Here is a 12204-nt window from a genome sequence, read left to right as displayed (position 1 = left end):
GGGCTGAGACTTTCCCGGGGGGCTCCCCCTTCCTACCTACCTTCTCCCTGCGCACATGTCAGGCCCACACTGCGGGCTGAACGCTCGTCACCTGTTCCCTTTGTCTTTCACAGATGTCCCCACCAACCTCTCGACCTTGGACCCTGTCTCCGCGTCTGCTCCCTGGGGGACCCAAGTTGACACAGGCTGCGTTCCGGTTCTGGAAGGATGGCCAGGGAGTCGAGCCAAGAGCTCCAGGAGGCAGCCAGGTGGAGATCTGGAGGGAGCAGCGTTCCAGGCAGAGGGGACTGCGGGAGCAAAGGACAAGGTGGGTGGGAGCGCGCGTGCGTCTGTGGCGGCCGTGGGGGCGGGGCGCGGGGAGGGCAGATGTGATGCCTCACGCCCTGTGCAGACGCTGAGGGAGGCCCGGGAGGGTTTTGAGACACAGTGAGACAGGCCTCCCTGCTTCAGGGCAGAACAATCTCCAGCAGGGCGAGGGCAGAGCCGAGAGGCCAGTGGGGAGGCTGATGCTAGGCTCCAGGCGAGGACGACGGTGGCAGTGGGGGAGGGGAGACCCGGGCAGATTCTGGGTCGAAGCCGACAGGAGCTGTGTGAGAGAAAGACGACGGGATCAGGGCTGACTCCAGGGTTTTGGCTCAAATGCCTCGAGGGTGGCATTGACACGAATGAGCTGGGGGTCTGTGGGAGGAGCAGGTTGGGGGACAAGGGGGTGCTCAGATTTGAGCATGTTGAGATAGATGATATGGCCCATTGGACCTCCTGGGGTCCTGGGGCCCTGGAGTCCGAGGCCTGGCCCAGGAGCAGCCCGCTCACCTCTTCTGGGTCTGGGGCCAGAGGGGCCCTGGTCTGGGGAGACGCAGCTGTGCATGCCGGCGTCTGAGCAGCAGGACGCTGTCCTGGTCACCCGTGGTCATGGTCACGGTCATGGGGCAGCGGGCTCCGCCTCCAGCTGCCCCTCTCCTTCATCGGAGCGCCTGCCCTGCGCCGGCGCCCACGGAGCCCTACCCTGCTGCACGGGACGCGGCCCCCTAATGAGAAATAACGAGGGGAGTGGAGTGGAGCCGCTGTGGCCCTCTGCCCGGCGACTCTCCTGCTCTTATGGCCAAGGCACACTTGCTGGAGCGCTTGCCAGCGTTCTGGCTCTGGTGCCGTGACACCTCTTTAGAGGAACCTCTGTTTGCCTTCTCCCTTTCTGCAAGAGCTCACTGGAATATGGGAATATGCAGGTTTTTCTTTTTTTGTTCCTTGTCCTTTTTTTTCTTTTCCTGGTGACATTCTGAGCCAGCTCCGGGTGCACTCTGATGAGCTCAGGGCCCGGGTGTGATCAGCACGTCTCCCAAGGTCACCGCTTTGGAATAAAAGCTGAGTCTGACTTCCCTGCCTTTAGAGACAAGGCTGAATTGGGCCCATGGCCCAGGTGGCAGGAAGGAGAGAGAGGACAGGAGAACCAGGGATGCAGTTGCTGTGGTCTGGCCTCAAATGACGAAAACCAACTCAAAAAAGCCTAAGGAAAGGAATGTTTATTGTTGCCCACGGCTGAAAAGTCCAGGAGGTGGGCTTCAGACACGGCTGCATCCAGGAACTCAAAGAACAGCTTCTCTTTCCACCTGTCTTTTCCCTGCGTCCACCTCATTCCCGGAAGGGAGTGTCCCCCTAAGATCTCTTTCCTGAAGCTCCAGGCTGCTCTCCTATGCTCTTGTCCACTCCCCAGGAGGAAGACAGGGCTACCAACAGCACCCAAAATTAGCCCCCTTGGCCTGGCTTGGACAGTCATGGTGGCCAGCTGGGGCAGCTTTGCTTGAGCTTACAGCAATATGGTCAATGTCACTTGAACCCCAACCTGGGCAGTCGTCCCCTGTGGGTCCCGTGTACCTGTGCCGCTTCCCCTGGCAGTGCCTTTCTTTGTTGGCAGTGTCCAGGGAGCCCCTGCCTGGTCCTGGGGGGACAGCGGGCCTGGGCACTGAGAGCTCGGTTGGAGGTCCCCGAGATGAAGCTCACGGGTTGGGGGCAGGCGGGGCAGTGGGACTGGGGACTGCGGAGATGGCCTTCTTCCTGGGCATCTGTGTCTTCTGCTTCCTGGCTGCTGTGAGCACAGGGCCCAGCGTGAGAATGAGGGCGAGAGGGTGAGGGACGAGGGGCAGCTCTCCGCACACCAGACACATCCGACCACAGAGCCTGGGCCGGAAGGTTCTGGAGTCCTCCCCAGCGGCGACCCGCAAGAAGGAAGCTGGCAGCCCTCCCTCCCGGCCTGCGCCCCCCCTCTCCTGGAGCCAGTGCTGCCAGCTTAGAGACAAGGTCACCCCCATCCCACGGCCTGCGTCAGTGGCCCCCAGAAAAAAGAGCTCTGGGGCCTTGGTGTCCACGCGGGGGGAGCGGAGAGACTCAGGTGCAGGGACTCAGAGGCTGGAGAGAGCACAGTTTGGAGAGCTGATGGGAGGGGGACTTGACCCTGGGTCTGAATTTCCTCACCTATTGTCCTTTCCTCCTAAGGATGGTGCCAGTGGAGGTATTAACCACGAGAAAAGGGGCTCTCGGGAGGGGCTCTCTGCAGGAGGTCTGATCTAAGGGCGCGCGAACAGCTGCCGGGGAGGCGCAGGGGCAACTGGGGTGGGGCCAGAGGTAATAAACGCTCTTCTCTAAGGAAAGAGGCACCCTCACCCCCAGAAGCTCCCTCTGCATGACTCAGGTGTGGTTCTGGATGTGCCCACTTCCCAGGTTGGCAGTTAAGTATCGATATTTGCCGAATGAATGAATGAAACTGCTTGCGTCTCTGCAGGTTCTCTCCATGCACTAAGAATGCATAAGCCAGGCTTCCCTGGCGGTCCAGTGGTTAGGACTCCACGCTTCCACTACAGGGGGCACGGATTCGACCCCTGGTCAGGGAATTAAGATCCCTCATGCTGCGTGGTGCGGCTCCCCACCCAGAAAAAAAGCATAAGCCATGGAGAAGCAGGAAAGAAGGGTGAAGGTGGACCTTCGTCCAGGGTGCCTTCTCCAGAGCCCTGGGTGGGGCTCGGTGTCAGCTGGCATGGGGCCTCAGAAGGGCCTCAAATCCAGCTGTGGGGGGCTGGCCCCAGCCTGGGAACCTCCCTTGCATCCCCAAGAGTGTTTGGTGGGGTTTCCCGTGGCTGTGACCCAGCTGTGCCATGTGTCAGCAGGGCTGGGGACCTGAGCCAAGCTCAGACCGTGAGTCCCGGCCAGGACTCTCCGGGGCCTGTGGACTAGACCCTGATCAGACCCTGGGTAGTAAGCATCAAACCCTCGGGGTGGTCGAGCCTGGCCATGGGTGGAGACAGGCTGCTCTGATGAGGGCCCAGCCTTGGGGCTCGTGGAAGTGGGTGAGGGGGGGAGCGTGGACCCGCATGTGTAAGCGGAGGAAGGGATGGTGCCCAGCTCTGCCCAGCCCGGGCCCAGGGTCCTCGTCTGTGCTGCAGCTGCCCCCGCCCCCGGAGCTTCCTGCCGTGGACTCGGCCCCTCAGCCTTTGCTGCAGGGTGACGGGTGGGGACTGAGCCACGCCTTTGTCTGCACTCCTGCTGGCCGTGGCTGGCTGCCATCCGCCAGCCCTTGGAGGCCCTGCCCCCCAGAGCCTGTCCGTGCTCTGCGCCCTGTGCCCAGCAGCGCCAGTGTCACAGCAGGTCAGAGCCCTTGTACGTCTGCCCTGTCTCGCCCTCCCTCAGGCCTCCTGTCCCCTGCTGGGCCCCTCTCGCGGTGGACAGGTCAGGTGGCCCTGGTGACAGTGCTGACGAGGCAGACGGGGCCTGGTGACCCCAGTCCATTGTTCAGACCCCAGGCCTGGGGTTGAGGCTGGGCGGGCGGGGATGGGGGCAGCACGCTCCCTGCACGGGCCAGAGATCCCTCCCCGTGGTTGGAGCAGCTGAGGTCACAGTGCGGGTAGGGTCGTCCGTCTGGGACAGGGGACGGGGGGACCGCTGGGCTGGGCATGCTGGCGGCCACCCTGGGGCTCTGACTCCTGTGCACGAGCTTCCTGTCTGGCTGCTGCCCTGCTCTGCTCGGGGGGTGAGGCTGAGAGGCCGACAGCCCCCTCCCCAGACCCCATCAGGGTCCCCAAGGCCCCGTGCCGGCCCTGGAACCACAGCCCCCCTCCCTCTCTTCCCAGCAAACACACCCCTGCCCCACGCCGCCCTCCCCTGCCAGCCCTCAGGGGTACTCCAGGTCTCCCGACCTGGCCTGTGCTGTTCTGTGCTGGGGTCCAGAGAGCGCGTGTGCGTGTGTGTGCCATGCACGCACTGTACCAGCCCCGGGCAAACACGCAGGGCCCTCACCCTGCATGGGGCCCTGACCCCCTGCTTCGGGGGGTCGGAAGGAGGGGCCCACTCTGGGAGCTGCCTCCTGCGGGAGAGGCCAGGCCCCAGGGTTGCACCTCTGTTTACTCCCCGAGTCCCCCGGGACTCAGGCGGCTCCTTGGGGGGCCTGTGTCTGTCAGGAAAATAACGAAAGAGCTGACCGTCTCCGTGCTGGGGCACAGGGTCCAGCTGATGAAGACGTCCCCCGAGTTCTCGAGGAGGAAGGAGGGGGCCTGGGGCAACTCCCAAGGTGTGTCTGCGTGCACGTGTGTCTGCGTGTGCCGTTAAGTACATATGTGTATGCCTGTGTGTGTGCACGTATGTGCATGTGTCTGTACATGTGTGTCTCTTGTGTTTCTTAGTGTGTCTATGTATGTGGGCCTGGCAGTGAGTCTTCGTGTGGGTGTGGGTGTGACCGAGTGCGCGTGTGCATACACGTGTGTCTGTGGGTGTGCTTCTGACCTGAGCCAGGGGTAGGGCTCCTGAAGGAAGCTAGGAAGCTGGCACTCGTCCTCCTTCCCACCATGTAGGGACAGGTCAGGTCACAGAGATGTCCCCTCCCTCCGCGGGTGGCCCTGACTGCAGGACCAGGTCCTGGGCCAGGGCTGGGGTCAAGGGATTGCTCTAGAGTAGCCCCCCTGCCCCCGGGCCGGGCACAGATCTCAGTCACTCGGCCGCACACGCGCATACACCTGGAAATCACAGCGCGGAAACCAGTGCGCAGCCCCCAGGCCCGGGGGCGGGGGCGCGGCTGCGGGGCAGCGGGCTGCGGTCCCGGAGGAGCACCTCCTGGGTCTTGCCCCGGGGACTGGGGGAGCTTTGTTTGGGAAGCCGTTTGCTTTTCTTAGGACACGGTGGCCAGGTGGTTGTGCTGGAAGACTGGCCTAGGGCCACAAGCAGAAAGTGGCAGTGCTGGGCTGTGACTAGGAACATGAAGTCCCTGCCCCCGGTCCCTGACCAGAGCCCTGCCTTCTGCAGGGGCACAGCGGGGCCGCCTGGGTTCTCCCATGGCCCTGGGTGTTGGTCAGCCCAGTGAGACCCCTGCCCACTTCCCCATGTCCCTGCCAGACCTCTGTTTGGGTTCACCTTTTCCTGGCATTGCGTAATCCTCTCACATGTTCTCAATTTGCTCAGCTGATTCATGCAGAGCTGGAAAGGTCACGTAACAAGTACCGAAGTTCACTGGAAGGTTCTTCAGTAGGAAGCCCTGATGGACAGAGAAGGGCCCAGAGGCCTGTCCTGATAGGTAGCCGTCCTCCCCACACGTGGAGAAGGGGGCATGGAGATCTTGGCTCACCAGGGCATGCGTCTGACGGTTCACTGGTGGTGGACCTCCTTCAGGCATGGCTGGATCCAGGAGCCTGACTGCTCCTGTCAGAGCCTGTCTCCCAGCCCTGCTCTCCTCTCAGGCAGCCACTCCCCTTGGTGTGGCCCCTCCAGGCTGACAGCTGACAGCTCACAGCCCTGACAACAGATGCAGGGGCCCAAGCCCATGGCCTGACTGCTTATCTCAAAGTTGAGGCCGTGATGTCCCAGGTTCCAGTCACGTGCGTGCCAGAGGTGGGGTCAGCCTGTGAGTGGGGGTCCCCACAGGAGGATTTGGGGCTGTTCCTACAAGACAGGGTTGGATGCTGTGCAGAGCAAGTGGATGCTTGTCACGGGGGGCCACGCCCGCGCCCTCCAAGGGCCCCACCACTGGGGAACCTGAGGCTCAGAGAGATGCTCTGTTAGCAAGTGGCAGAGCCTGGACTTGAGTGGGGCTGCAGGTTCCTCCCCCCCCATCCCACCCCCACCCACCTCCTGCTGGCCTCCAGGGGCGTTCACTGAGCACCTACTACGTGCTGATCGGCTAGGAGCCCAGAAGGCATGTCGTTCCTGAAGCCGGTGAGTGGGTGGAAGTGCCGGGCCAGCTCTGTCTCCAGCGGTGCCTCGGAGAGGACCAGCCCTGAGGGCCCGAGCCCCGGGCCGTGGGACTCCTGGGCAGACTGCCTTCCCTCGGTGGGGGCAGGGCTGGCCAAGTGCCCAGCACAAGGCCTCTTATCAGCCCCTTTGCCTCTTGCCCAGAAAAAACCTGGCCCATTGGCCCAGTCTTCCCCCTACCTGGAGGGGACGGAGCCATCCGGCCGGCTGTATGCATAGTCCGCGGCCCCGGAAGCGGAGAGGCAGCACCCCGTGGGCCCCGATTCCTGTGCTGACCCTTCCTCAGATGGCTACAGAATTGTGGGTCCCAGTGCAAGACAAAAATGTGGGCCCCTCCTCAGAAATTAAGAATTTCAAGATGGCAACAGCTGAGCAGTAAACCGAGCATGGAGCCCCACGCGACTGCAGGCTGCACTCCTGTCCCTGCCACTGTGGTCCCCTCTCACTCCCCAAGTGGGAGCCTCCAGGGCAGACCCCCCAACCCCGCTGTGACCGCCTGGCACAGATTGCTAGCTGCCCCCTCCTCTCCCCTTCCCTGCCTTCCTCTCCGGGGATGGGATGGGGGGAGCACGCCAGGCTCTCTCTTATGCAAGGCCCCCCACCCCCCTCCGCGGGAGCCAGCTCGCTTCTGCCCAGAATGGAGGTGAGGCCGCTGCCGCCAGCCCCTCCCCGCTGGCCCAGACCGCTCCCAGGAAGAGAAATGAATCACACTGCTTTGGGCCACCCCCATCCCTGCTCCCTGGGCATGTTTCAGCTTTGCCCCTTCCCACCCCCACGCCTGGCAGCTCCCCTGGCCAGGCCGGCAGCTCCGACAAGTTAAATTTAGCGCGGCCCGAGCTGTCTTCCTCCCGTTCCCACCTGCCCCACTGGTCCCCTGCGCACAGATGCGCCCACACCCCTCCGCTGCACGTGAGCCCCTGGGAAGGGTGGGGAGAGAAGGACCTGCCTGCTTGGGGGTCCCCTGTGGCCTCCTGGACCCATATGCCTGCTTATGACAGCACCTGGAACCCAGCGCAGGGCCAGCAGTGCAGCAGGTGCTCGGCACTCAGGGCAGAGCCAGGAGGAGAGAAACCAAGCCTTCTGTCCAGGGACAGCGCTGAGGCTCCCAGCCTGGTACCACACTGGGCACACAGTAGGCACACAGGCTGGGAGCTGAGAGTGCTGCTCTGCGTCTGGCACTGCCCACGCCTCACCGGGTGTCTGCATCTCTGGGCCTGCCAGAGGACGCTGGGGGAGGCCTGGGGGCCACAGTCAGGCCTAGCCACACATAATCTTCTTCCCTGGGCCCTCTGTTTTATTCAGGCTGGAAATGCACTCAGCTAAAATGCTACTGTTCCACTGAGAGTGGCATGGGATAAAGTTTTGGCTAGTGAGATGTGAGCAGAAGTGTCTGGTATATCTTCAGGGACAGATTCTCAAAGGGAGATGATTCACCTGGTGGGGCAGCACCTCCCAGCACCTCTGCTCTTGTTCTTTCCCTTACTCCTTCTTCCTGGTCAAATATGCATGTGATGGCTGGAGCACCAGCAGCCATCTTGGGTTGTGAGGTGACACTGAGGATGGACGCTAGTATTGGAAGAGTGATACAATAAGGTAGGAGCTGGGTACCCTGCCAACCCTGGACAGCCGGGGCTTGTGCCACGTGAGAAAGAAGGACATTTCTGTTTTGCTGACGCCTTTATTATTCTGGGTTTTTTCATGCATGCAGCTCTAACTAATCCTAAAAAGCAGGAAGCTAAGTGGGCCCAAATGTCCCCCAGGCAAGGTAGGAGGCCAATTCAGAGTCATACAAGACATTCCATAGGGAAAAGAAAAAGTTGTCCACTTCCAATAAATCCTGGGTCTGCAGCAGGCCCTTCTATGTCTTGGAGGATCCCACATATACCAGAGTGGGAAGGGCCCTGAGAAGGGGGACACTTGTTGGCTTTGTTTAAACAGCATTCCCAAACCTGTTTGCCTGTGGAACCCTTTCCTCTAGAAACACCTGATAGCAGCCAGAAAGGCCTTGGGATTCCACGGTACCTCATTTGGGAAAGTCTTCAGAGGGTGATTAGGGCATTTAGCTGAGACAATACACCTAAAGGTACTCAGCCCAGGGCTGGGCACACAGTAAGTGCTCAATAAATGCTAGGGCTGCTACTGAAGCTAGAAGCGGGGCCCATGTCAGTCAACTCCGAGCATGGAAGCCACCCCCCCACCACAGCCCCTCATTCCTGCCTGTTCCAGGGCTGCAGCCCCCACCCTGCTCTTTCTCTCCGCTTCCGTGGGTCAGCTGGCTCCTGCGGTCCCTTCGCGGGGCAGAGTGGTCTCCTGGAGAGGCTATAGGGGGCTGGGGGCAGCGCGCTGCTGAGCTGGGTGGGCTCCACCCGGGAAGCGCTGGTTTGCAAAGCTGCAGCAGTGAGGAAGGCGCGGGGTAAAAAGTTTGTAAGAGGAATACATTTTTTCTCTTTTGGCAGAATTTAACGGGTGCAGATTGCTCAGGTCCCAAAGCCACGGGGAAAAAAAAGAAAAAGCCCTTTGCCGCTGCTATTGATAACTTGTCTCTCTCACGTGGTGGGTTCAAAACTAAAAATACTCTTCTCCGACGGCAGGGAAGCTGAGCGCTGTCACGCTGCAGAGGAGACTTGAAAGCTGTGTGGGGAAGGCTCAGCTTGGGCCACGTGAGGGCCGGGGCCCCACCTCAGTGGCCAGCCACCCTCTGCCCACCCAGGTTGCATCCAGATAGAAGATTCCCCAGCATTCCACAGAAGGGAGCAGGGAAATGTCCTCTCCATGGACCAGGGAGGCGGCAGGGAGAGGAGTGAGCCTCGGGCCGGGCCTCCCCAGGGGCAAAGGCCAGGTCAGCAACACCGGGTACCCGGCATCCTTGGATGCCCAGCTCTGCTGCAACTCTGGCCGCACACTGAGATACAGAGACCCATCCAGGTTCAGAAACCTGCTGGGGAAGGAGGCGTGAAGCCGGGGGAAGACCAGTAGGCCGAGGGCAGGGCTGGTACCACACCGCTGGCCTGCTCCGCGGGGTGACCCTGGGCCAGCCCCTCTGTTCTCTGAGCCTCAGTTTCACCACTGAAGGGGGAGCAATAGTTTCTGCTGTGCCTTCTGATGTGATGGAATGAAGGAGGGAGGTGCATGTGAATATGCCTCCTGAGGGCAAAGTGAGGCCCACGCGGCTGGGGCCTCCAGAGCCCAGGACTCCCGGCCTCGCGCCACAGGCTCAGCCGCTGCCCAGGGGGCTTGTGGGCCATGCTGTCACCTGATTCTGATTCAGAAGGAGTTGGGACAGGGAGGCTCAAGTCATCCTTGCCTGGGGTGGAGGGAAGGTCACAGGCAGACGTGACTGCCAGGTTGGCCTGATCTGGGAGCAGTTCTGGTGAGATCAGTCACCCCAAAAGTTATCTACTAGCCCAGCACTTCTCAAACTCTGAGAGTGCACACACGGATGGATCCCTGGGGTCCTGAACAGACTCTGGGGCCAAGCCAGGCCCGAGTTCTCAGGATGGAGGGGGACACTACGATGACCAGCCCCCTCCCGACCACGGGGCAGGGATCAGCTGATATCGTGGCCATGAGCCGCACATCCCCCTCCACTGGTCCCAGGAACACCTGGGCACCTATTTCAGATGCAGATCCTGGTCCGGGAGATATGGGCAGGGCTCTGCCTTTCTGACAAGCTCCTGGGCTGTGCCAGGCTGCTGGGTGGCAGGAACGCACTGGGTCTGGGCCACTTCCTCATTGCAGGTCCTGGGTGAGTTACTTCCCCTGCTGAGGCTCAGTTTGCTCATCTGTACAGTGGGAATGATGATACAGAGTGTTTATCTGATTGGCGGTTGTAAACGTGAAACTGGATGAGGCATGCAAATCATGGGGCACTGGCTAACGTCAGCTGTCGTCACCATCGTCACCATTATTGCCTGGTCCCAAACCCTCTTTGTCTGCTTTTCTGCTCCCATCTTTCATCCCATTCCTGGAGAATTTTGCTGGACTTGGCCGCCTGACCTAGTGAAGGTCATGAAAAATGCTCCTGATTGGTCCCAAGGCACCCTCCTTCCAGCCTCTAACTGAAGGACAATTCCTGCCCAGTTCACAGGGACCAGGAAAGAGGAAGCAACAGCTGACCCTTGGAGCCCAGTTTATTGCATCTGGTTAAAGGGGACAAGCCGACATCCCAGCCACGGGACCCATCTGGGATCAGAGCCCACTCCTACCCCTCAGACCAGGGCAGAGATGGCGGTGCTCAGCCCTCAGTGATCCGTGGGCAGGTGGGAGGCCCATTCATCCCACCTCTCCTCTGGCCTGAGCTCTCTGATTCTGCACTCACCCCTGGAGTTCATGGCCGAGAGCTGGGCTGGTGCATGGGGCTCAGAGTCCTAAGAGGCTTGTCAGAGTGAGGGAGCTGCGCTGGACTCAGGCCAGGTGCACGAGGGAAGCCGTGGAGCATCTCCGTGGCAACCGGCCTTGTCCTTGTCCTGGCTTGGGAGACTGCACGCTGCACCCTTCCCTCTCCAGCCGGTGTCAGTTTTTTCACAGGTAACCATGGCAATGCCTTTGTTTCCGAGGCCTGGCCCCGCCTCCCTCCCGGCTTTTCTCTCCAACAGTGGCTGGGAGAGCTCCTTCTCAGTCCCTGCACGTCTTCGGGCTCCCGCTGACAGTGGGCCCACGAGTGAGCTGGGGCCAGACCCTGGCATGGGGATGACTGGCTTTCTGGGCCCAGAAATGCAGCCTGGGCCGCAGCCCTGCCGCACGTGCTTCTGCACAGGGGCTGCAGAGGCAGCAGCAGTCCAGCCCCCCGCGCCCCCGCTGGCAATGAGGAAATGTTCTGAGGAGGGAGTGCAGAGGCCAACTGGGGCTAGCTTTGTGGAAGACGCGGTGAAGGGCAGGAACCTCAGAAAGCGCTACGTGATCAGGGGTGGTCTATCGGCACTCTTGTGGCTCCGGGGTCCCAGCGATTCTTTGGTACCACCTCCAACTGGCTTAAGCAGAAAGGAAAACGTGGCCACTCACATTACTGAAAAGTCTAGGATAGAGCTTGCTGAGGGTGCAGCTGGTTCCAGGAGACCCAGGGGTATTTGCTCTTGCTTTCCTCTGGGTTGGTTTCATTCCCAGGTGCCCCCTCCCCTAGTGGAGACATGGTGCCCATCAGTAGCCCCAGACTTATCGATGCATCTTTCTGTCACCTAGCCCAGCTCTGTGGAGGTCTGTGACCTCAGTTTTCCCTCTGGCCTGAGCTCTCTGACCCCCAGCAAAAGTCCCAGGACTGACCTTCACTGGCCAGGACAGGGTCACCTGCTCACCCCTGATCCAATCGCTGTGACTCTCAGCAGCCAGCCTGATCCATGTTACTCCACCCACCCCAAACCAGACCCAAGATTTAGATGGGATTGGGTGGGAGAAACCTGGTTTGCAAAGGAAAACCTTGGTACTCATAGGCTCAAAGAGGTTAGTTTACTTGCCCACGGCCATACAGCTGGTAAGGATGCAAGCTCGGGTCTGACTCCAGAGCTTCTGGGCTTAACCATGGCGTCACTACGGGTCAGTAAGAGCCCCCAAAGGTTTTAAACAAGGGAGTGAACGGTCAGGGATGCAGCCGGAGGGTACACTGGCGCCGGGTTTTGGTGAGTGGTGAAAGGCATGGCACGGAGGGTGGACGGTGGGAAGCCCTGAAAGATGCTTGAGCTGAGGAAGGCAGCTTTAGGAGGATGACTCCCGCCTCCGCCCGTCCCCGGGGGTTGGGAGCGCCAGGCGCGGAGGACTCAGCGCGCCATGCACCCGCGCCCCGGCCACCCGACTCGCTGTTTGTAAACTCAGCTCATCCAGCCACGCCCCTTCCTCCCACCCGCCCGCCCCTTTCGGGTCAATATCTGCATATCCCCGCCTCCACCTGCCTTGATTGGTTAACCGAGTCGTCATTCCTCCGCGTGGGCCGGACTCCCATGGGGCGGGGGGCGGGGCCGATCAGGCGGTGCTATTAGCATACTCCCG

The sequence above is a fragment of the Delphinus delphis genome, chromosome 15, assembly GCF_949987515.2.
Source record: "Delphinus delphis chromosome 15, mDelDel1.2, whole genome shotgun sequence".
In the NCBI taxonomy this organism is placed as follows: Eukaryota; Metazoa; Chordata; class Mammalia; order Artiodactyla; family Delphinidae; genus Delphinus; species Delphinus delphis.
Note: the sequence above shows the minus strand (reverse complement) of the source record.